This window comes from Mya arenaria, chromosome 4 (assembly GCF_026914265.1).
Source record: "Mya arenaria isolate MELC-2E11 chromosome 4, ASM2691426v1".
Lineage (NCBI taxonomy): Eukaryota > Metazoa > Mollusca > Bivalvia > Myida > Myidae > Mya > Mya arenaria.
This window is the reverse complement of record NC_069125.1, coordinates 44264456-44283947: the sequence shown is the minus strand read 5'-3', so window position 1 is coordinate 44283947 and position 19492 is coordinate 44264456. Positions and strand designations below refer to the sequence as shown.

Below are 19492 nucleotides of genomic sequence, written 5' to 3'. Positions count from 1 at the left end.
ATGCCAACATTTAGACTTATCCAACATGATAACCCAAACTAAGGTCTCCCTAGGCTAAATACTTTTCCAGCTAGACACTAGAATTGGACCTACAATATCGAAGATGTCCATAAAACCCAATTCACATAACAGGACAGGAGACCAGGACAACCAAAAGACATGGTTGTCTATGTTATAAACAAACAAGACTATGCATTTACCATAACTGTATCTATTTTGAACATGAACAGAACATTAGTAAATTTAATCCTAAGAATCTGATGTCAATAATCCCGTACATGTATGTATATCTATGTCCATCAATATGATAAGAAATGGAAGTTTCTTCTAAAACATACACAGAAACAGCTATTGTTCATATAAACCATAACATAAGGTGTCTTATAATTATGTCAACAAGAGCTGTCTTTGGACAGCACGCTCAATTAAATGAGGCTTTGTCTTAAAAATGAATACAATAATGATGTAATATGTGCCTGTCGAAAGCAATAAAAAGAGTCAAATTAAAAAGTTAACTAGAAATGCTGCAATGCAACAAGAACTTCAGCCTTTATTGTGAGATTCAGTTTTAAATGTATTAAAACTGATGTTATTCAGTACCAAGCATTTTTCTATTTTTAGTTACAGTGACCATGACCCTAGGGACCCAAATCAAATATAAAAATGAATGGAAATTTTGCCTTTAGACAGTTATTAAATGGTAAATAATATTTGACAGTTATCTATGTACATCTACATTTTAACTTTAAAAAGGTTTCCTTGACATTAAACAATCATTTGTTTTTATAAACAAAAAATTAACAAAACACAGAGACAGCGCTCTCGACTATTCCGCTGCTTTTCAGTGAAAGGATTGAAAAGTTTTGGCGAAACATGCATGGATCACTGTTAGATTAGATTTGAATGCAATACATGATGTGCTGAGATATTAACATAAATGTGGTTACATGCAAAATTTTAACCAGAATTTTTATCTAACTTGATTATTCAATTAGGTTGGGTGGTTGTATAAAGTCTCAATGCAATTCATCCAGTAGTTGCTGAGATATTAACCTATGTGTGCTTACATGCAAAACCTTAACCAGAATTTCTGAGTGAAATAATAAACGCAAGTATTTGCATTAAATGCAAACTATAGTTATATAACTTGGAAAATTAAGTAGGTTGGATGGTTGAGTACCATTGTATCAAGTCTCAATGCAATACCTCAAGCAGTTGCTGAGATATTAACCTTAGATATAATGTGTGCTTGCATGCAAAACCTTAACCAGAATTTCTAAGTCAAATAATAAAGGCCTATTATTTACATTAAATGCAAACTAGAGTTATCTTACTTGTTTAAAAAAAGTAGGTTGGATGGTTGAGTACCATTGTATCAAGTCTCAATGCAATACCTCAAGCAGTTGCTGAGATATTAACCTATGTGTGCTTGCATGCAAAACCTTAACCAGAATTTCTAAGTCAAATAATAAAGGCCTATTATTTACATTAAATGCAAACTAGAGTTATCTTACTTGTTTAAATAAGTAGGTTGGATGGTTGAGTACCATTGTATAAAGTCTCAATGCAATACCTCAAGAAGTTGCTGAGATATTAACCTATGTGTGCTTGCACGCAAACCCTTAACCAAGGGGTGACACCGACGCCGACGCTTGGGTGAGTAGTATAGCTCTCCATATTCTACGAAAAGTTGAGCTAAAAATGAGTCCCCATACTAAAGTGTTAACACTGTATGAAACTGTTAATAAAAATGAAGGACAGACTATGATCAATCACAATAGTTCAACATGAGCACTTTGTACTGTGTTGAGGTAAATGTTAATCATCCAACTTATCTAAGGGTAATCTATTTTCAAATCTATAATGTATTTGTCTGTTAAAAGTTAAAATTGGTATATCATTCCAATTTTAGTGAATCTTTATGTGACGGATGTCTTGTCCATTAAGTTGCCTTCAATGAAGATTTTGAAGTCAGACTGTCTCTTGTTGGATGTGGGGAGTTTTCTGAAAGAAAAAGGAACATTAAGCAATACATAAACACAGTTCCATTGTTGGCTTCAAATATTGAACTATTAAGGAGCTTTTCATTCATTTGTGCCATTTGCTTCAATGTTAAAATTTGATAGTTACCCCATATAAGTATCATTTGAAAGGGCTTTGCATACTGATTACTTATATGTAAAATCAATGACAAGAACATATTTTCACCTTGAAAAGTTATTGCTGGCATCCCAAAATCACATTATTGTTCATCAGATACATTAAGTTATTATCTATCTTGCAAAAGCTCTATGGTTGATTTTGAAATATGATAGTTCTTATACATATTATATCTTAATATTACAAATTAGCCACACTTTTTGTGATATAGATTTTATATATATGCACATAAAAATATGTAACAAAAAATATACAAATAAATAAGAAACGATAAAAACACACAAATCTTAGTTTATTTTACATTGATAGATAGTTCATATAAACTTTGCTAAACACAGAAAGAAAATAATTGTTTCTATTACAGGATTTGAACCTGGACAATTAATTTTAATGTGAATGAGCATATTTGAGCATGATCACAACTGTGCATTACAACAAAGGATAATATTGAAAACTAACAAAGGGCAACTACTACAAAAAAAATCTTGAGTTATGGTTTCTGTGCACTGCACTTCTGCTAAATGAGATCTTTCTGTACATATTTGAAGTTTGAGATCAACACCTCAAAGACTTTTCAAGTTCTGCTGCAGACAAAAACTCAGTATGAAATATAACAAAGGGTTATTACAAAAAGAACTGTAAACAGAGTTATGGTCCCTTAACACTGCACTTCTTCTCAATAGGGATCTATCTGTATATGAAGTTTGAAGTTAATACCTGGGGGATTTATGCTCAAGATTACATTCCGTGCACACGCACACACACGTGCACAATTACACAATTACTGTATCCACTTTGCCTTTTGGCAAGGGATAATCAATAGTTTAGTCCTCATCATCAGGGTCTTAAACAAACATGATGAACATAATCATAGCATGCATAAAACAGTTTACAGTTGTATCAAATCTGGAATAAAAAACTGTACCTAGATGAATTTGTAACAGGTGGCGATCAGTCATCACTTTCCTGTTTCCTGTTTCTCATTGTGTCATTCCTGTATCTCATTGTGTCTTAGTTGGTTTAGTACAACTCTGGCCTGGTCCACAATTGCAACAACTGAAAAACAACTGAACGATTAGCAAAAGAGAACTTATACCTTAAATGTACATAATATATTGCTACTAAAAAATGACTCATACTGTCAAACACTTGTTTCCATGAAAAACTACAGCTATCACCTATTGTAATAAGAGGTTTCACTGAGAGTGATATTTGCTTTTAAGCATACAGTAACCAATTAGGCAATAATTTTAAAACTGCCAAGCACCAAATAAACATAAGAAAATAATCCTTAATATACCAAAAACAGAATAGTGTTTTGTTAAATTAAAGTAAAAAATGAAAAAAAGTTATGAAGAGAAGAAAAAAAATAAAAAAAATATATAAAGATAATAATCAAAGGTTTACAATTCTTTGACTACCATACACAATTTAATGATTCATATGCACAGCTATTTTTCTTATCACGTCCAATATGTGCATGAAGTTTGAAGTTAATACCTCAAAAACATAGAAAAGTGAAAGAAAAATAATCAAAGACCAATAACTCTAAAATACCATAAACAAAAATGTTTTTTGCACAACACTTCTCCTCAACATATTTAATATGTGTTAGAAATCTCAGAAGCATTTGGAATTATGGATAATAGAAGACTTGTCCAAATGAACCCTAACCATCAAGTGGTAGGAGTATAATAGCAGAGACAAATCATACATATGCCTTTATATTTAATATGTCAATGTATGTTTGAACAGAATAATTATGTAAATTCTCATTTCTTGGCTTACCTCATATTTATATTGTTATACATAGAATTAATCCAAAGAGAACTTACCATTCACTGACAAGATTTCCTCATTATACACAGGAGTATCTTCATACTTTTAGAATCTCTCCATTTTTCATCTCCATGGGAACTGCAATGCATAACACATAAGAAAGGAAATCAAACAATTGCATTTTTTAAAAAAACATAAAAAAATAAAACATGACTTCAGACACATGCAGAATCATTTGCATTTATTTTAAGCAAGTTACAAGAGTAACTGTACCCTATGCCATCTGAGTAAAATCTGCATGCAACAAACATGTGCATGCAAAATTGCATGGACTTTCATTTATTTGCTTAACAGTTTCAATTAAACCTAACAACCTGACCAAATACTTGAAATATCTTATACTTGAATACATTATGTTATACTAGTAAATGACATTGAGTACATGTAAATATGTGTTAAAAATCTACCTTTCAAATCCAATGCTTTCTTTGCATCAAAACGTTTGTCTGTTTGCCCTTAAATTGGTCCCTCAAGAGTATCTGGTCTGAAATAAATATAAAATTCACCTACTTTTAAGCTAAAATTAGCTATAATACTAACTTGGCTGATCTTAGGAAAAATGAATCTTAAAGCTGCACTCTCACAGATTGACTGTTTTAACATTATCATTATCTCAGAGAATCAATGCCTTTAATTGCTAACAATAAAACAGAAGTCATGTATTGAGAAACTGCTTATTATTTCATTTTTCTGAAAGTGTTCAAATTTAAGTCACAGAACAACAATTATGAACGTACATATGAAAAACAGCTATCTGATATTTTTTCAGCAGTTTTAAATCATGGTTCGCGGACATAATTTATGCACTAACATTGCATGATTCATTCCATGATGAAAAAAAAAGTTGTCAGAATGGTAAATCTGTGAAAATGCAGCTTTAATAACAATCCCCAACAGTTCCTCCCAAAGACTTGTTTAAAAGGGGCTGTAATCTGTTTAATGAAATAGCGGAAAAAAAGAAAATTGACGAAAACTGACATAAACTTGGTATCTATGTGTACAATGCATTAAAACTTACTAACTGAAGTACCACATAATTTACAATAAAAAAAAATCGCCAATATATTACAAGTTAGGTATAAAGATTAAATATTCCAACTGTTTAGGATAAGCCTTCATAGCACAGTGGATACAACACTGGACTGCAATTTTGGCGACACCGGTTCCAACACATTCTCTGACTTGATTTTTTTTTTTTACATTTTGCATTTTGGTAAAAAAAAATTACCATTATGATATCAAAGATCAAAAGATTTTTTGAATAATTGTCCTGAGATTCTTTACAGAATTTTTTTTTTTTTTTGGGGGGGGGGGGGGGGTCCCACCCCTTTTCTGGATCCGCTAGTGTGGGTTACTCCCGTAAAATGAACTGAATTTAATTTGGTGCAAAGCTCTAATAAAAATTTGTGTATTCAATTAAATTCATAAAACTAATTAATGTAAACAAACCATTTGCAACTATCCCTGAATAACTTTTAAATGATAGTGATTATTTTCATTTGAATGATAACTAGGAAAATATAAAATAACACTTGAGTGTCCTGTATGGTATCCCGATATAGTCAATACTTACAACTTACATGTGCAGGAATCAGGAAGGAGTTCCATTCTACCAACTTAATACCATTCTTATTTGTCGTCTTCTTAACCGGATGCTTGAATTTTCGTGGGTCGTGCTAAACTGCTGACCGATTAGCTGACCATATAGGAATAGAAGAGATTTGCTGACGAATTGCTGACCATATAAACAAAGAAGGATTTTTATTTTTTAAGTTTTTCTGTTTGTTATGTTTGTTTTCAGTTTTTTAAATGTTTTAATGTTATATGAAATAATTAATTGAATTGACGAATATTCTTTTTTGTTATTCCAAGAGCGTTTCGTTGCAGATAGATGTCTTTTTATCAGTAAAAGATAGAAAGAAAACTGTCTACATCTACGTTACATTGGTCAGCTAAGAAATTGGTCAGTAACTTTTCAATATCGAGTTTTCCTATACGTTACATTGGTCAGCTAAGATTTAAGAACTCCTCTCTATCATTGAGTCATAGTTAGCGGCATATAAAATAAGTTAAAAAGATAACTATAAATTTCAATGTTATTACATAACAAATTTATTAAGTATTTAGTCAAAAACTTAACAATGTATCATAGTCCATTTTCCTTATGTTAATTGGTCAGCTAAGAATTTGGTCAGTAACTTTTCAATATCGAGTTTCCTTATACGTTACATTGGTCAGCTAAGAAATTGGTCAGTAACTTTTCAATATCGAGATTTCCTATACGTTACATTGGTCAGCTAAGAATTTGGTCAGTAACTTTTCAATATCGAGTTTCCTTATACGTTACATTGGTCAGCTAAGAATTTGGTCAGTAACTTTTTAATAGAGTTTTCCTATACGTTACATTGGTCAGATAAGAATTTGGTCAGTAACTTTTCAATATCGAGTTTCCTTATACGTTACATTGGTCAGCTAAGAAATTGGTCAGTAACTTTTCAATATCGAGTTTTCCTATACGTTACATTGGTCAGCTAAGAAATTGGTCAGTAACTTTCCAATATCGAGTTTCCCTATACGTTACATTGGTCAGCTAAGAATTTGGTCAGTAACTTTCCAATATCGGGTTTCCTTATACGTTACATTGGTCAGCACTATGCAGTGAACCGCGAAGTTGACTAACCATATAGAAACAGTACAACTTTCCAATATCGAGTTTCCTTATACGTTACATTGGTCAGCTAAGAAATTGGTCAGTAACTTTTTAATATCGGGTTTCCTTATACGTTACATTGGTCAGCTAAGAAATTGGTCAGTAACTTTTCAATATCGAGTTTCCTTATACGTTACATTGGTCAGCTAAGAATTTGGTCAGTATCTTTTCAATATCGAGTTTCCTTATACGTTACATTGGTCAGCTAAGAATTTGGTCAGTAACTTTTCAATATCGAGTTTCCTTATACGTTACATTGGTCAGCTAAGAATTTGGTCAGTATCTTTTCAATATCGAGTTTCCTTATACGTTACATTGGTCAGCTAAGAAATTGGTCAGTAACTTTTCAATATCGAGTTTCCTTATACGTAACATTGGTCAGCTAAGAAATTGGTCAGTAACTTTCCAATATCGGGTTTCCTTATACGTTACATTGGTCAGCTAAGAAATTGGTCAGTAACTTTTTAATAGAGTTTTCCTATACGTTACATTGGTCAGATTTAAGATTAAGAGCTCCTCTCTATCATTGAGTAATATTTAACGGCATATAAAATAAGTTAAAAAGACAACTATAAGTTTCAATGTTATAATAACAAAATCAATTTGATAATAATTAGTCTGATACAAGTCCGTAACTCGTATTACTTTTTCATTCATCAACATATATCAGGCCATAAATCGGGTTAAAGGTAAAAGTACTTGTCAATGACATATTGCTTACATAACAAGTTTTTTAAGGATTTAGTCAAAAATTAACAATGTTTCATAGTCCATTTCCTTTATATGTTACATTGGTCAGCTAAGAATTTGGTCAGTATCTTTTTAAAATCGGGTTTCCATATATGTTACATTGGTCAGCTAAGAAATTGGCCAGTAACTTTCCAATATCGGGTTTCCTTATACGTTACATTGGTCAGCACTATGCAGTGAACCGTGAAGTTGACTGACCATAAGGTCATTTTGGTCAGCTAAGAAATTGGTCAGTATCTTATGAATGATGCATTACTTTGTCATCAATATGCACTGAACCATGAAATAGATTGACAATACATCAATTGGCCCCGAGGCTCTTGGTGCCAATTGTTACAACTCGATAGTCGCACAGTGTTAGCGTTCATATCTTAACAAGATTTTAAGGGGCTTCATGGACCATACAAGTTAATGAATAAATATAAATTAAAAGCGTACACTAGTTTCACCATCAATGCTTTATTTGTTTATACTGTGTGAACATTTCATTATGCTGTATGCACAACGAATCACAATTATTTCCTAAAAAATTAAAGGACTTGTAATTACACATAATATGAGTAAGTCTACTATAATGCCTACATAACAAAATTATTAAGTATTTAGTCAAAAACATAACAATGTATCATAGTCCATTTTCCTTAAAAGTTACATTGGTCAGCTAAGAATTAAAAGGACTTGTAATTAAACATAATATGAGTAAATATAAGATAATGCCTACATAACAAAATTAAAGGTAAAATATTTGTCAATGACATATTGCTTACACAACTAATTTATTAAGTATTTAGTCAGGAATTTAACATTGTATTATAGTCCAATTTCCTTATATGTTACATTGGTCAGCTAAGAAATTGTCCAGTAACTTTTCAATACCAAGTTTTCCTATACGTTACATTGGTCAGCACTATGCAGTGAACCGTGAAGTTGACTGACCATATAGAAACAGTACAACTTTGCATTATCGAGTTTCCCTATACGTTACATTGGTCAGCTAAGAAATCGGTCAGTAACTTTTCAATATCGAAATAAGTATTTCGCCTGCGAATGTCCAACAATTAAAGCCATAATGAAACTTATAGAAAACACAAAGTCCAGCTAAAAGCAATACTTCACTTTATTAAACTATACGAGAACGCAAAACTGCACTAGACAAAATCCTTTAAATTTACAAATGGAATCACACTAATTACAGAAAAATAATGAAAAATACGGCAATCTTTCGGAGTATATTTTGCAATGACTATGAAAGTGATGTCCTTGACCAAGAAAATAAAATATATACTTATCAAACTTTACTCATAAGCAACAGTTTGCCTATGATTGACTTATTATTCACAAAATAACTTAGAACATACAACAGATTAAAGAGAAATAATTTCTTAATTAAAATGACCGATGCCGATTTGGCAAACACCATTCTTTTGATCGTTCTTTCATGTAGTGCAGATAGTTTTTCACAGGTAATGAAGCTAACATTTAAAGCTACATTAACAATTAAAAATATTGCTTTCAAATAATTGTACTGTACATCGTAATTAAAACCGTGATACATTTCACATATTTTCAACCAACCAGTAAAAAACAACTCAATTCGTTTCATTGAAATGCAATCCCCCCCCCAAATAAAAAACAAAAACAGACAAACATCCGTCTATTCTTACACTATAAGGAGTATATAAAATAAATTTAACATTATATGTCTTGAAAAATCTTAAATATCAAAACTTTTTTTTTCATGTGTTTTCCTTCTTTGTCTATATGGTCAGCAATTGGTCAGCAACTCTCTTCTATTTCTATATGGTCAGCTAATTGGTCAGCAGTTTAGTATTGACCCTTTTCGTAAACAAACCCAATGAACCCTGCATCGTTCCACTAGACTTTCTCGCTTAATATTTACGCTCGGTTGTGCCTGTATCGAAGAAAATGAAGACCAGTCCAAAACATTGCGTCATTTAGTATTTAGCACGCGCGAGAGAGGTTCAAACGGGTTCAAAACATCGAATTTGACCGACACTGAACAGAGGTATATGGCTATTTTCTTTGAAAATATAACACTTTCTAGTTCAAAAGGTAATTGAATTTATGTAGATACGTAAACAATTGACAGTTTAACGAGTATATTTTATTGATATAACGAAGTACTCCTTAAAGCTGCACTCTCACATACATGTATTTTGACAACTTTGTTATTTTTTATTTTTGTCTTGGAGTTTGAATGAGCCAGTTTCTGTGTAAATTAATATATGCAAATAAGTGATATAAGCCTGCTGACATATTCCGTTAAAAAAATGTTTTATGGCTAAAAGTGCTACTAACAGTTGGAAGAAAAATGCATAAAACATCATTTTCTTAAAGCTGCACTCTCACAGATTGAACATTTTGCCAACTTTTTTATGTTTTATCTTGGAATGTACTAATTTTGGCGAAAATCCATGGAAACCAGTTATATAAGACTGCTGACAAATATAGATCGCAGATTTTTATATATACCAGTCACAGGGCTCATCCTACCAGGCGACATAGGCGATTAAGTCGCCCTGCCCGCGGCAACTTCGCTATTTTCTAAGATCAAAGCGAAGTCAACTTCGCCGACTTTTTCAAAGATCAAAAAGTCGATATCGCTAAGAACTAACGCTTGTCAAAACAGAGCGACTCCGCCTCCCGCCTGTCAGCTCGATTGACAAACAGCCAATCGTGTTAAACCTAGTAAATATGCTCCATTGACTTCAGCCAATGAGAACGCTTGTTTTATTCAATCGAGGCACGTGTTTGCACCATTGACTTTGTGTACATGTGCTACGTCATCGATGTAATAAAATTGTAAGGGATTAATATTTACACTTGCCGATGTTTGTAAATGTCAATTTGTGCCAATTAGGATTTATACTTTATGACAATAGCGGTTTAAATGATGTGCACTGATGACAAATGAACTTAATTGGGTGTGATTATCGCGAAGTTAGCGAGAAGGGCAAGTGCGAATCACAGTTCCAGGTTTGTTGTTTTTTTTATTTCAGAAATGCTTCCATTATTATTTTTTCTTCGAACGGTTCACATCAATATTCTATATACGAGATATTTTGGATTCTGTTGAATAGTAATCATGCTTTCTACGTGGCTTCTGCGGGATTCCCCAGGCCTGAAACGTAAAGCTGACGGTGTTGAAAGTGATGGCATGATCGACAGTTCAAATAAGAAATCATTCAAAAAGTCAAATTATCAAAATAATTTCAGTTGGTACAACGAAGATGCAGATAAAAATTGGCACTGCGAAGTTTGTAGAGGTGCTAAGTTGGACAACGCCTACGCCCGTGGACATGACCAACCAGCAAAAACAACCAATCATCAGAGACATGGCTTGTGTAAGTATTTATTAAAACAATAGAAGCATTGCTTAGTCCGCAGATAAATCAATTCAAAGTGGTATTAATTTTAAGGTGTCTGGCTTAATATATTTTAAAACATGTTGTAATATATGCCCAAATTATTTTAAATGACAGCTGAAAATGATGAGATACTGTGAAATATTTTGTGTATTTTCAGCAAATCAGCACAAGGCCGCCTTGGAAAAGACAGTTCTGAGTTCCCAGGAACCCATGAAGAAAATTGTACTGGCCAAACTGTCCAAGGATGACAAGCTTGGGGTCAAGCTCCTTAAGACTGCCTACCACCTGGCCAAGCCGGAGCTCCCCAAGGTGGAATTTCAGTACCACCTCCAGCTTGCTGGGGCCATAGCTCCTGTGCTGATCTCGGCTGACCTTGAGACCTACATTGTGTAGACTGATCAAGTGTATAGTGCTTCTTGTTTTGAGAACTAGGATGTGATGATATATTGACTACTTTTTTGTTTTTTTACAATTGTCATGTTGTTTGATTTCAGCTAGTTTTGTTTGTATTTATTAGTTTATTTTATTTATTTATCATGTATTTAAATTCAGATATATATTTATGTGTGCATGATAGGTTTGCATGTAATAAAATGTTTGAAACTTGACTCTTTTTTTTTAAAGATATATACAACAAATTAATTCCAACTAAAAACCAGTATGACTATTTTAAAACAATTTAAACACCTATTTAATTGCATAGAAAAGTTGTCCAGGGCACACCAGAACCCACCATTTGACATTTAAAATCTCAAAATTTTCCGACCTGCAAGAGGAGGAAACCCCCTCCCGCACCCTCCCCCGTTCTCACTTCTCCCTAAAATTTATGTCTAGGATGAGCCCTGAGCGGCAGTTCAAAAATTGATGTTTTGTTCATTTTTCTAAAACGTTTATTAACGGTTTTAGCCATAAAACATTAATTTTCAAACGGAAATATGAAAATCTATGATCTGGTTTTTCGTAAGCAATCCTATATCATTGGTTTGCAGATATTTATACAAAAATTTGCTCTTTCCAAGACAAAAAATAAAGTTGTAAAAATGGTATATCTGTGATAGTGAAGCTTTAACTAAAATATATATGCAATCCAATGTTTTTTTAAGCAGTCTTGTGTCACTGTTTTTCTTGCACTTATGCATTTATTGGCTTGTATAAAGACAAAAAATAAAACAGTTGTCAAAACATTTAATCTGTTAAAGTGCAATGTTTATTTAAATATACTTGATGCTTGCCTCAATCATTGCCGCTGACCGATCATCAGATGACAGCACCAACATCCAACAATGCAGCGATATTTTTAAAGTCTCTTTCACATCATTCTGTATCCTAATATTTTAATTTATTTAAGATAGTTGCTTATCAAGATGTTGAATGCATATTTTACAGCCTTTTAGGCTTTAGAGTGTATTCAATGTCATTTTCAGAAGAAATATCTTGATCGAAGCTAGGAACAAGCTCACAACTGGCATTAGTGAGTCATGCCTGTCAAAACTAATTTTGGGGTACATGAATGTGTCTTTTAAAGTAGTACAGTAGACATCAACTTTACAATGTACATGAATACATTGCATTCATACTTTAGTTATTTATGTATTCATGTACATTGTAAAGTTATTGTAGATGTAGATCGTGTCTATGAGAACCAGCCGTTCAGTTAGCTCAGTTGGTTACAGCGCCATGATAGTGTTCCAGCAGTTGTTGTTGGTTCAAGCTCCACACTGGGGCGCTTCTCCTCCCAGGTTTACTTAAATGGTGGCAGCGGTACATGGCAGGAGTGCCTCCGTCAGCTTTAAACTACAGTCGAAACTCGATGGCTCGATATTCTAGGGACCAGCCAAAATACTTCGAGCCTCGAGAATATCGAGCCAAGCGGGATTGCTTACAGAATGTTATTTTTTTTATTATTCGTTACAAAAAGTCTTGTTTACCTCGTTTGTTATTGGCTATGCTATCTCCGCGAAAGAAGAGTATTAATTGGGCATAGTTACACGTCTTAAAGTTCGTAACATCACTTATTCGATACTTAGAAAATATTATTTGATTGTTTTTATTAATTATAAAAATTATGCGAAAACAGCAAACAAGTAATTTTAAACAGTGGGTAACAAAAACATAGCTTATTAGTTATATAAGGATGCATTGAAATTTATACATGTATAACAATTAGGGAAAGAACTTAGATAAAGTGATGGCATGTTTATTCAAACTGTTAAGTCATTCAAATTTGATAATAATTATAATAAATTGAATTAATTTTTATCGATTAGCGCCGTGTGCTAAATGAAGCCAACAAAACAAATCAAGGTGTGAGGTTCTTACCTGAACCCGCGAAAATGACATCGACCCAAGCAAACAAAATTGTGAAATTCTTACTTGGAACCGCGAAAATGACTTCGAGCGTGGAGAAATATCGACCCTCAATATATCGAGCCATCCGATCAAATTTTATATGAACAAAGAGTTAAACAAAATCGGTTCTTTTAATCTGGTTCAAGCCAACGAGGATATCGAGCCATGAGATATCGAGCCAACGAGTTTCGACTGTAATATATATATAAAGGGTTAATGGAGAGGAGTGGAGTGTATTGTGTGTCACTGTCAGTGTGTAAGAACCAGCCGCTCCGATGTGGAAATACTTGTACCATAAGTCATGGTTTTTAAGTTTATTGTTTAAAGTTTCATTTTCTAGTTTTGACCTTAAAGGTGCACTCTCACAGATTGAACGTTTTGACAATTTTTTTGTCTTGGAATGAGGCAATTTTTGCGAAAATCCATGGAAACCAGTTATTTAAGACAGCTGACAAAAAATTATATAGCAGATTTTTATATTTAAGTTTAAAAAGTAATGTTTTATGCATTTTTCTTAAACCATTAGTAATGGTTTAAGCCATAAAACATTAATTTTCGAACGGAAATATAGAAATCTACGATCTGATTTTTTGGCAGCAATCATATATCATTGGTTTGCAGATATTTATGCAAAAATTTGCTCTTTCCAAGACAAAAAATTTGTAAAAATGGTATATCTGTGAGAGTGCAGCTTTAAATTTTATGATTTAATGACAACTGCCTTGAAATAGATACCTGATTTAAGCATTATGCCAATGTTTATAAATTTCTATTATATTTTACTGTGAAATAATGTAAATATATACATATAATTGTTTGTGTTAGTTTAAATTTGCTTGATTTATCATTAACCTAATTATATATTCTTTCATTTTTTTTGTATTAACCCAATATTATGTCATATAATATATCTATGGGTATATAATACCAAGGTAAACACATGTATACAAATCACTTATTATTATGTATAGATAGTTTTTATTTCCATGTAACTCATTTGCCTACATACATTTTGGAAAATGTGGTCCATTACAGATAAAACCCAGATGTATACATGGCCTGGATTTCCATATTATGCTGCCCAGAATAAAAGACGATGCAGTCCAGATAAAAACATTGTATGGCTCAATAATCTTTACCAAACTTGGTAAAAAAACTTTGTCATATTATGAGAAATCCCTGTTTTTTTGTTAATCATCTTCATTCACAGTATATGCAATTCACCAAGCAACACAAGACTTAAGTTAATGTCCACTTGACACATTTCTAGTATATTTGGCTTGTACATAAACATCACTTTTTCATAAGAGAATAAATCTCATGTAGGACATTTAGATTGCTCTAGAAATAATTGCCAAGATGTTTTGCATTTGAATCATGTTTAAAGCATACCCAACATTATTTGCATTTATTGTGTTCATGATTGTGTTGTATTCTTCCTTTTTTAAGATGCATCAGATGAAGTCTTTGACTTTCTAGAAAGGGATTTTGTAAGCTAGTACTGGACATGAAGACAGTCACTTGGAAATGATGATTGTGCAACAGCGGTTAAACATATGCAATACATCATATGGTAATTTCTTTTCACCTCAATGAATATTTAAGTGACCTACCCACAAATAAAGTGATTCTCTAATAGTTCCAATTTCCACTTTGATTTTGTAATCTGGTATTCTTCATTACTACTACCCGTAACTGGTATCTAAAAATAACATTATAATATTCATCAATAATATCATAAGACCATGTGAATATTCAGTAATTTATATATGTAATCAATTTGTTTTTGTGTATGTGGTGTTTATATGTTGGAGTTTGTAGTTCATTGTCAGTGATTTTTTTATTGTGAAAAACTCCATTTTCCCCAAAATTAAAAACATTACATTACATTCCAGATTAAAATAGCAATGAATTTCTTGAAATATAAACAAAATCTTGACAAGTCTTACTCTTTCACAGCATAAGGTATGCATAAAAAAGTTAAAAAATGTATATTTGCCATTATATAAGCAATTTTGGCCTGATTTTGTATTTTTCCCAAAGTTGACTTTTTACCGAATTTGCGAGGTACATTGTACAGGCAGTAAAAAGAATTCATAAATTTTTTTTATGAATGTTGTTCAAGTTTCGTCCTTGGGGTCAAAGTTGTCCTAACCAGAGTTCCCCAGTCAATGATAGACTTCTAGAACAAAAATTGATACACATTCAAATCAGGCAATGACTTCTGCAGTAATGTATGAATTCCTTAGAAACTGATGTCTAAACTAAAAGGTATTTAGTTTCAAAGATTATGAAACAAGTTGTTACAACAATATAATAATCACCTTTTGGCAGGATGTTAAGCAAGGTTTTGCCTTGTTGAGGAAATCGTAGACCTCGTAGTACCCTTAAGGAACCCACTTGTCTAACTTAGTGACTTAACAATCCAAACTCACAATGTCTTCCTTAACAACCACTTTATAAGCAACCAAGGACATCCTTATCAAATACTTCATTTACAGCAGCCAATGACTTCCATAAAAAATGATGACTTCCTAAACAATCCTTGGCTTCTTTATCAACCAATGATTGCCTTAGCAACTACCTTCATCCATAGCAACAAATGAATCCCCATTCAACCAATGACTTCCTTAGCATCCAATTCCTTCCAACGCATCCATTAACTACCTTTATAGGCACCAATGCCTTATTTAGCAACCATTTTTTCCTGAGCAACAGCCAACATCCATAGCAACCAATTACTTCCTTAGTAATCATTTACTTCCATAGCAACATTCTGGTTCATTACCGTAACATCCATTGACCATGGGAACAACCAGCTTACCATAATTCTCATTTCTGTTAACAAAGAGCAGCCTTCTTTGAGGAGTCCTTATCAACCATCAATAACACAGCAACCACTAACCTGCTAAGCAAATAGCAACACCTTTCATAACCAGTTGTTACCTGACTGACTTGTTCATGGTCATTTTAATCAGGTGACCAATTAAGGGCCATGCTGGCCCTTTTGTTTTGAATGTACATTTCCTTAGCTTATTCATTTAATTCAGCAAATGTATAAACATAGTGTACAATACTTTCAAGTTTTGTCATTATTATATATTATCAATGTTTTAATTTTCAAACAGGTGACCAGACAGGGAGGAAACTAGGGAAATGGTTATCCACCAACAGCCCAAGTGCTTGGTTGATAAGAGGAGCCACAGCATTAAACATTACTGCACAAAGTGGTGTGCTTTGCTAACACTTATGATTGTGATTTGATAAAAAAGCAATGAATGAACGCTCATTATTCATAACTATAACTAAAACATTGATGTCAAAAGTTGTCAATTTTCAACATATATAGTATTTGAGATCCTGATCTATAGTTGTGTGCAATGGATTATCAAACAAAAACAAAAGAGTGGGCAACAAAATGAATAGCATAATGCACCAGTCAATTGTAACCACATCCCGCCCCCAGGTCCGGGGACTTTTGACTTTTGGTCCAGCCTACCCCAGGTTAAATTCCCTGAACTGATCCTGAACTAAAATCCCTGCCAAATTCCCCCCGCATCCAACATACCATAGGTAAGACAAAACCACCGCATTCACACCCAGTATACCCCCAGACGGGGGTGGTGGTGGTTACAATTGACATGTGCATTACCCACTACCCATTTACACCAGTAATTCATAATTATATTTGATAGACATGCCTCTTGTCAAAGGTTTTGAAGGGTATGAACGTCAGAACTACCTGCCTATGGCCTTTCAAGATTTTATAACATTGTTAAACTAAAGAAATTATTATTAAGTTTATACTAGATCTTTGTTAAGAGTGACCCCTTTGATAATTCTGGAGAAAAACTATTAGGATTAGGTTCTGTATTTGTCCATAATTTGTCATATGACATGTAAGCAGGAGTTCATTCCTTCAAAGAATTGTGAATCTTATATAATTATGTATTTGACATCTTATGAATTTTATCACACTTTAACCTAGAGGCAGTTCAAATAAATACTGCTATGATTGAACCAATACTGAATAAGGGCAATAATTCCAAACAAGACAGTATACATCTAGTATCATGTTTGTCTGATAATTTTGAAATCATAGTGATTAAATCTAAAAGGATGTTAAAGCTGCACTGTCACTGATTAAGAGTTTTCACATTTGCTTTGAAAAAAATAATTAAAATAGTCTGACTTTAGCATGAATGCCTTCAATCCAGTCATATAAGATAACTCTCAATGAAACAGAATTCAATTGTCTGAAAAACTGCCAAAATTTTCATTTCTTCTCAAGCATTACTAACCATTAAACATAGAGTTTTAAATGGTAATAGGAAAAACTGTGATTTTGTATGCAGTCTCATATAACTGTTATCAGACATGTGCACAAAAGTTTTTCATTCCAAGTTAAAAATAATAAAAATTCATATATCTGTGAGAGTGCAGCATTAACAATGAAAACAATTATTAAAAATGGTATTTCCAACTGTGTATAATAATGCAACAACAATTTACCTTCTACTAGCACACTGAATTACAAGTTCTGCTTTTTCAAAGAAAACGGGCATATGGGAAGTACCATCACTTCCAGCGATATTTTTGTTGTAGCTTTTTTTATAAGAAAAAAACTGTTCATAGATTGTGTTTTAAGGTGTATGTTTTATAGACAGTACTCCAATTCTCTTTAATATATAATATGTTTGTTTCATTTAAGGCTTTTGTGTGTTTTAGGGCTGTTTCAGACCATTCCTGATATCGTATTTTCATATAAACCCTGCAATCATAATTGCATACCTCTTTGCAAAAGAATAATAAACATTCACGGAAATTAAACAGTAACGGAATTTTTCGAATTTTTCTCAACATAAGAAGAGACTTTTGTATTTTGGCCCAGCTAATGTTATTATATTGTTGACTAACATAAGTTTACAAGCAAATTAACAGGCAGAATAGATAAAGAAAAGATGAGCATGTAGTCTTGTTTTGCATACAGAAGTAAGGGGCTTAGCTAGCCCTTTATATGTGGATTCATAATTGCTAGGTGGGTCTCGGGGCATGCCCCCTCAGAATATTTTGAAAAACATGGTGCATTCTGGGCGCTCTGAGGTGCTTTATTTTGTACTGGAAAATATAAATGACATTTAAAGGATCATGTAGTCAAGTATGCATACTGCAACTTTGGCTGATTTTTTTTATGTTTTTATCAGAATCATGTGGATTCATCCGCATACTAGTGTTATATGCAGCTTCACGCCTGGTATCTCAGACAGACATTTTTAGGCTTATGTAGATGTTTGCAAGGCAAGGCTTGGCAAACCAAAGCGCCTGTCGCATTATATTGGTTTCAAAGTGCTTTTGCATGTTGTTTGCAATTGTGCATTTTGCGCGACTGGTAAATATCTGCAATATAAAAACTTAAAATTCATTGATGCCTAGGTGACCAAATTTCAAAAAAAATCATTTCATTTGTCAAACATTGTGCCCCAAAAGCACATTTCACATAAGTATGTAGTTTCTTTACTTAAGGTCTATTATACTGTAATATAAAATATATTTAAAAACAGTAATTCTGGTAATTTTATTGCAAAATTTGACAAAGTAATTGGCAAAATGCAGAAATTTTCATTTTTTTTTTCTAACAAATTTACCTAAAAATCATATTTTACAAAATACATAGTTTGTATATTTCAAGTATCTTATAATGTTATATAATATCTGTTTTAAAAAGTTATTTTGGTAATTTTATTGCAAAATTTGGCAGAGTTGATGCTAAGTCCAGAAATTCTCATTTTCATTTAACTTTTAAAACATTTTGCCCAAAAATTATATTTTGTACAATGTGAGTGTATTATACTTATAGTATATTAAATGTGGTGTCTGATATAACACAAAACCAACAAAAAAAAAATCTAAGCATTTTTCTCCCATTTTTCATTTTCACTGGACAAAGAATAAATAGAGGTGATGAGGTGTTGAAACTCTGCTTCAACACCTCTCTATTCAAATAGAGAATAGTGCACGTCACCACCATGTATATAGACTATAACAGGGGTTCATATCTACAGATAGAGAATAGTCCACGCTACCACAATGTATATAGACTATAACAGAGGAGTTGAAGTAAAGTTTCAAAATCTACATTGCATAGAGAGCAGAGGTGTTGAAGCACTGCTTCAACACCTCTTGACAATGAGTAGAGTATTGTGCACGCTTCCACAATGTATATAGACTATAACAGAGGAGTTGAAGTAAATCTTCAAAATCTCTGGCTGTATACATTGTATAGAGAACAGGGGTG

The 19492-nt window shown here is 32.6% G+C and overlaps 3 long non-coding RNA genes across 7 annotated transcripts; 2 read left to right on the top strand and 1 right to left on the bottom strand.

Moving 5' to 3' along the window:
• Window positions 1-193: 193 nt before the first annotated feature.
• LOC128231610 (uncharacterized) lies at window positions 194-5666 on the bottom strand. Of its 2 annotated transcripts, none has more exons than XR_008260391.1 (5): window positions 5573-5666; window positions 4407-4483; window positions 3996-4077; window positions 3086-3216; window positions 194-2004 (listed from the first exon to the last, which is right to left on the bottom strand). It is a non-coding gene; the product is annotated as an uncharacterized LOC128231610 (long non-coding RNA). The 2 variants fall into 2 exon arrangements; XR_008260392.1 differs by having other exon boundaries at window positions 5580-5652.
• A 3667-nt stretch (window positions 5667-9333) lies between these two features.
• Window positions 9334-18162, top strand: LOC128231611 (uncharacterized). 4 transcript variants are annotated; one of them, XR_008260395.1, is made up of 4 exons: window positions 9334-9532; window positions 14233-14344; window positions 14647-14770; window positions 16326-18162. It is a non-coding gene; the product is annotated as an uncharacterized LOC128231611 (long non-coding RNA). The 4 variants fall into 4 exon arrangements; XR_008260396.1 differs by having other exon boundaries at window positions 9335-9532; window positions 14233-14315; XR_008260393.1 differs by having other exon boundaries at window positions 9337-9485.
• On the top strand, window positions 10019-11140 carry LOC128231612 (uncharacterized). Its single transcript, XR_008260397.1, has 3 exons — window positions 10019-10456; window positions 10697-10824; window positions 11006-11140. It is a non-coding gene; the product is annotated as an uncharacterized LOC128231612 (long non-coding RNA).
• Window positions 18163-19492: the final 1330 nt, after the last annotated feature.